We start from the raw sequence: 7,084 nt of genomic DNA on the forward strand, positions 1-7,084 counted from the left end.
CTTTCTCCCTTACTGCTTTTAATATTCTATCTTTATTTAGTGCATTTGTTGTTCTGATTATTATTTGTCGGGAGGAATTTGTTTTCTGGTCCAGTCTATTTGGATTTCTGTAGGCTTCTTGTATGATCATGGGCATCTCTTTCTCTAGGATTGGGAAGTTTTCTTGTATTATTTTGTTGAAGATATTTGCTGGCCCTTTAATTTGAAAATCTTCATTCTCATCAAGTCCTATTTTCCGTAGGTTTGGTCTTCTCATTGTGTCCTGTATTTCCTGGAAGTTTTGAGTTCAGATCCTTTTGCATTTTGTATTTTCTTTGATTGTTGTGGTGATGTTCTCTATGGAATCTTCTGCACCTGAGATTCTCTCTTCTATCTCTTGTATTCTGTTGCTGATGCTCGCATCTATGGTTTCAGATTTCTTTTCTACGTTTTCTATCTCCAGTGTTGCCTCACTTTCGGTTTTCTTTATTGTGTCTACTTCCCTTTTTAGGTCTAGTATGGTTTTGTTCATTTCCATCACCTATTTGAATGTGTTTTCCTGTTTTTCTTTAAGGACTTCTACCTGTTTGGTTGTGTTTTCCTGTTTTACTTTAAGGACCTGTAATTCTTTAGCAGTGCTCTCCTGTATTTCTTTGAGTTATGAAAGTCCTTCTTGATGTCCTCTACCATCCTCATTAGATATGCTTTTAAATCTGGGTCTAGATTTTCGGTTGTATTGGGGTGCCCAGGACTAGGTGGGGTGGGAGTGCTATGTTCTGATGATGGTGAGTGGTCTTCATTTCTGTTAGTAGGATTCTTACATTTGCCTTTCATCATCTGGTAATCTCTAAAGCTAGCTGTTATAGTTGTCTCTGGTTAGAGCTTGTTCCTCAGGTGACTCTGTTAGTTAGCCTCTATCAGTAGACCTGGGAGGCTGGCTCTCTCCTTAGTTTCAGTGGTCAGAGTATTCTCTGAAGGCAAGCTCTATTCTTGCTGGGAAGTTGCCCAGATATCTGGCGTTCGAACCTGCCTCCTGGCAGAAGTTGTGTTCCACACACCAGAAGTCTTAGGATCCCATGGGGAATCCTGTGTGGGTCCTTGCGAGTGTCTGGAGACTCCAATGGCAAGGCACCCCAGTGCTCGAGTGGACCGGAAGTGACTTGTGCCCCAGCTCAGGCCGCGTTGCCTGCTTCCCTAGGTAATGCAGTCTCAGGTTCCGCGAGATTGGATTGGAGCAGACACTGTGTTCCACCCACCAGAGGTCTTAGGATCCTGTGGGGAATCCTGTGCGGGTCCTTTCGGGTGTCCGGACACTCCTCTGGCAAGGCACCCCACTAGAGTGGACCGGAAGGCCTAATCTTTTTTCTTACCTACCTAGTGTTTGCAATTTGAAAGTGATTGTGGTGTAGGAAAGTGGTAGATATGAGAACCCCCAAAAGTAGCCAAAAACTATGAATACATACTTTGTTACCATTGATTTTGATACATAGATATGTAAAATTTCAAATTTTCACATCATTGTTTGTTTGTTTTTGTTTTTGTTTTTGTTTTTTGGTTTGTTTTTTTTCTTTGTTTTGTTTTTGTTTTTGTTTTTGTTTTTGTTTTTGTTTTTGTTTTTTGAGACAGGGTTTCTCTGTATAGCCCTGGCTGCCCTGGAACTCACTTTGTAGACCAGGCTAGCCTCAAACTCAGATATTCTGCCTGCTTCTGCCTCCTGAGTGCTGGGATTAAAGGTGTGTGCCACCACAGACCTGCTTCAAATTTTCAAATCTTAAGAGATTTTTTTTCTTTGATCAGGATATAGTATTTTTCCCTATTTGTATTAATTTTAGTTTGTATTAATTTTAATTTTAATTTTATTTTTTTCAGTTATTAAAATAGTTAAAATGACTCATGTTGGTGTTCAATTTGACTGAAATTTATTTTTATATTGTTATTTTCTGTGGTTTCTTTGTAACCTTGATATTCAGGTATATTTCTTTTACACAAATGAAAGATTCTATTTTCAAATCCAGTTTGTTATAGACTATATCTTTTCATTGGAAGACTGAGGCAATTGATGTGCAGAGCTATCAATGAGCAGTGTTTTTTGATGCTTGTAATTTTGTTACGATGGTATGGATGATCCTCTCTCCCTTACACATACATACACACACACACACACACACACACACACACACACACACACACACACACACACCTGCTCCTCTTTAGTTGGATTGATATGTATTCTTCTATTGTTAGATTCATATTTAAGGCCAAAATTTCTACTCACAATCTTGCTTTGAGTGTTATGAATACCATATTTCTCAGCTTATGTCTCCTTCCTTGGTCTGCAGCATTCCATGGAATTTGTGAATTGTGAAATCTCTTACACCTGTGAAGAACATACAGGAATAGATGGACTTACTTGAAGGGTTGACATCTTCACCATTATAAATTGTGGATATCTGCTCTTAATTGTGGCTCTTTTAGCTATATCTGACCTAGGATATATATGATACCTATGTCTGTACAATCCTCTGCCATCCAACAAGAGTTTTGTAACTTCCCATTGTCCACATTCCTTTTCTTGGTTTCAATGTAGTCTCCAAATATCGTCTATAGCTTAACTGCTGGGTACTCTTTGCCTACCACTGAATTGTATTTGTTTGGGCTTGCTGTTCCTTCTTTTTTCCTGTAACAAATTATCACAGCAAAAGTTAAAAATTATCCCTGTGATTAAGGCCAAATAGCAATAGTTATACTGTAACAATGATTATCATAATAATAAATTCACTAATCTCTTGTACTTCTATTTCTACACTCTTAATTAAAACTGTATTTGCCAGTTCTACTGAGTGATAGAAACTAGAGTGACAGAATTCTAATAGAAGCTTTATAGACTTAATAGAAGCTGTCAATATCAAACTGGTATTTCTTAACTTTTGCCAAAATACAGTTACTCACAAATTCAGTGATGTAAGATGGAGGAAATTAGTAAGACCAATAAAATAAAAATATAGCTATCATTCATCATGTCATCTATAAGATTTGTTCACTTTAATGTCTATCTTGTATATTGAGTTTTAGCTATCTGACCAGTTATCAAAATCAAAAATCAAACTTGTTTTTTCTTTCTCTTTTATGAGACTATTTTCTAGTTTGTTCCTACCTTATTATCATTCAGTTATACTATCATGTGATTTTTTAACTCTGACCTTTGATTTGAACTTATTTTTCTTAGAGAAATATTCTCCTCATCAATGAAGTGCTGAACCCATAGAAATTTTATGCCTTTCTTTGATGAACTCTTATAAATATAGGATGAGACAGATAATTGTTGCTGCTGAGAATGTGATTCATAAAATTATACCTAAGTTCTTAGATTCTCTTCTACTTAATGGGATTCTCTGATAAAAATCTTGAATAAATCTTGATCTCATGCCACTTCCAGACTCACAATTCTCTGCCTTGTTCTCAAAATTAGGAACAAATGTAAAAATAAATGTATAGGTGAATTAAAAAGCAAATATCTGCATATAAGCTGCTTTACAGAGGCAGAGTAACATTCAGGGGAGTTGATTCCCAGCCTACTTTGTCAGCAACACTTCTTAGAATAAGAAAGTATATAAAGAATATATGTTTTACTGACTGATTTCTCTCGAACCACATATCCTGGAGATTTCTACAGCATTAGAAATAGAGGAGAAAGAAAAAGAATATAATTCCTGAACTTAGGCCTAAGTTGTATCATTACTTAAAATTTTGAATGCATAGAAGAAAACACCTGCACTTTGGTCCAGGAAAAATTTAAATTAGTTCACAATCTTGAAATAAGAAGAGTTACAGAGATACTTATAAAAATATTAGAGTTCTGAGAACTTACAAAACAAAATATTTTTGATATTCAGTTCTTATATGGCAAATTAAATGCTATCAAACTCAAAACACAAATTGGTTATATGTGCTGTATATACTCTGGAAACCAAGAAAAAAATCTCATGTGTATAACAAATAACAATGTTTATAAACCCTGAAGTGATTGTCTTTTTGAACTTTAGAATTGGAGTATGGAAACTCATAGAAATTGTTAGGTAAAATATCTTCCTAATGAAATAATTAAGAGTATATTAGCCAAATTAATTTGAATATAATACCATGCATAAATTACATTGCTGTGGTAAATGTCTACATTTCTCTTGGAGATAAGTACATGACTATGCCCTCTTTCTTCCCGAATTGCCCAGAATTAAACACATGTACTCACCTGCCCTTCTATTTCCCTTTATACCCTATGAATTTAACTGCCTCAAACTTAAAGAAAACTAACAAGCTTGTCCACGGCAAGGCACAGCCAGAAGTGATCTGTGTGCTCTCCTCTGATCTCCATCTACTGGCCCGCCTCAGGAAGATTAAGGTCCACCTAGGACATAACCAGCAGAGGTGACCAAAATTTGGTTCCTTGACCTCATTTGTAAGGTCCATGGCTCTGCTTGCCTTCCAAAAAGTCTTGTTGCCATCAGGAACATATGAACCAGAGCAGTGACAACCAGATGGCAAAAGGCCAGCATAAGAAAGCAATCTACAAGAGTCAGTGCCATATAGTACCACCAGAGCCTAGGTATCCTACTACAAGCTCTGCATATCCTATCACAGCAAAAACAGTAGGAGATGACCTTAAATACTTTCTTATCAAGATGATAGAGAGCTTTAAAAAAGGAAATCAATAAACACTTAAAGAAATACTGAAAAATACAAACAGGTGAAGGAGATGAATAAGACTGCTTAAGGTCTGATAATGAAAATAGAGGCAATAGAGAAACACAAACTAGGGAGGGAATCCTGGAGATGGAAACCTAGGGAAGATAACAGGAAGTATAGATGCAAGTATCATCAACACAATACAAGAGATGGAAGAGAGAATGTCTGGTTAGAAGATATGGAAGAAGAAATCAAAACATCAGTAAAAGACATCTTAAATCTAAAAAGTTCCAGACACAACACATCGAAGAAATATGAGATAACATGAAAGAACAAATCTAAGAATAATAGGAATAGAAAATGAGAAGATTCATAGATACAAGGCTCAGAACATATTTTCAACAAAATCATAGAAGAAAATTTCACCAACCTAAAGAAAGAGATATTTATAAACATAAAAGAAGCTTATAGAACATCAATTACATCACACCAAAAAATAGTCTTCCCAACACATAATAATTAAAACAGCAAGCCTACAAAGAAAAGAAAAGAAAAGAAAAGAAAAGAAAAGAAAAGAAAAGAAAAGAAAAGAAAAGAAAATTACAAGCAGCAAGAGGAAAGGGCCAAGTAACATACAAAGGCAGACCTTTCAAAATTACACATGAATTTTCAACAGAGTTTCTAAAAGATAGATTTTCCTGAACAGATGTCTTATAGACTCGAAGAAACCACAGATACTAGCCACACTACTATACCCAGAAACACGTTCAAATACCATAGATGGTAAATAAAATAAAATAAAAACCAAGAAAAAATAAACAATAGTTATCAACATATTCAACTCTATAGAAAGATACTGGAAAGAAAACTCAAGCCCAAGAAGGCTAACAACCTCTAGGAAAACACAGGAAATAAATAAAGCCACAGCTGCAAGCCAAAGGAAGGGAAGTATACACACACACACACACACACAAACACACACACAAAATCAACAACAACAAAAAAAAACCCACCACTAAAATGAAAATAATGGACTAACAATCAATGGTCATTAATATCTTTCAACATCAGTGGACTCAATTTCACAATAAAAATACACATGGTAACAGAATGGATGTGAAAATAGGATCCATCATTTGGCTACATACAAGAAATATGTACATACAATTGTCTCATTAGATGCTGGAGGCAAAATCCAACAAACATTCATGATAAAAGTCCTGGAGAGAACAGGGATACAGAGTGCACACCTAAACACAATGATAGAAATAAACACCAAGCAAATAGTCAACATCAAATTCAATATAGAGAAACTCAAAGACATTCCACTAAAATCAGTGTGAAAACAAGACTGTTCCCTTTCTCTGTATTTATTCAACAAGTACTTGAAGATCTAGTTAGACCAATAAGACAGCTAAAGGAGATTAAGGTGATACAAGTTGTAAAGGGGAAAGCCAAAGTTCTGCTATTTTAAGACAGTATGATGGTATACATAAATGACCCCAAAATTCTACTGGAGAACTCCCACAGCTCATAAATACCTTCCACATATTGGATGGATACAAAATCAACTCAAGAAAGAAATATTAGCCCTCCTTTAATACAACTAATAAATGGGCTAAAAAATAAATTACAGAAAAAACATGTATGCTGGCTGGTTTTGTGTGTCAACTTGACACAGGCTAAAGTTATCACAGAGAAAGAAGCTTCAGTTGGGGAAGTGCCTCCATGAGATCCAGCTGTAGGGCATTTTCTCAATTAGTGATCAAGGGAGTGGGCCCCTTTAGGGTGATGACATCTCTGGACTGGTAGTCTTGGGTTCTATAAGAAAGCAAGCTGAGCAAGCCAGGGGAAGCAAGCCAGTAAGAAACATCCCTCCATGGCCTCTTCATCAGCTCCTGCTTTCTGACCTGTTTGAGTTCCAGTCCTAACTTCCTTTGGTGATGAACAGCAACGTGGAAGTATAAGCCCAATAACCCTTTTCCTCCCCAACTTGCTCTTTGTTCATGATGTTTGTGAAGTAATAGAAATCCTAACTAAGGCCACATGCTTTACAGTAGTCATAAATAAAATAAGATATCTTGGTGTAACACTAACCAGCCAAATGAATGATCTGTGTGACAAGAACTTCAAGCCTCAGAAGAAATTGAGGAAGATATTGAAGATGGAAAGATCTCCTATGAACATGGATTGGTTGGATTAACAAAGTCAAAATGATCATCTTACCAAAAGCAATATCAGGATTCAATGAAATTCTCATAAAAATTCCAACTGGAGTGATCTGCCCTGCAGGGAGCGCGATCTTGACTCCGGGACTCCACCGAACTTAGTCTGTACAGGTTAGAGTGAGGACCACAGAGACAGACAGCTTCTGGGACAGGCGGGAGCCACAGAGCCGCTGAGGCAGCACCCTTTTGGGGCC

The sequence above is a fragment of the Mus caroli genome, chromosome 3 (genome assembly GCF_900094665.2).
Source record: "Mus caroli chromosome 3, CAROLI_EIJ_v1.1, whole genome shotgun sequence".
NCBI classification, from domain to species: Eukaryota; Metazoa; Chordata; class Mammalia; order Rodentia; family Muridae; genus Mus; species Mus caroli.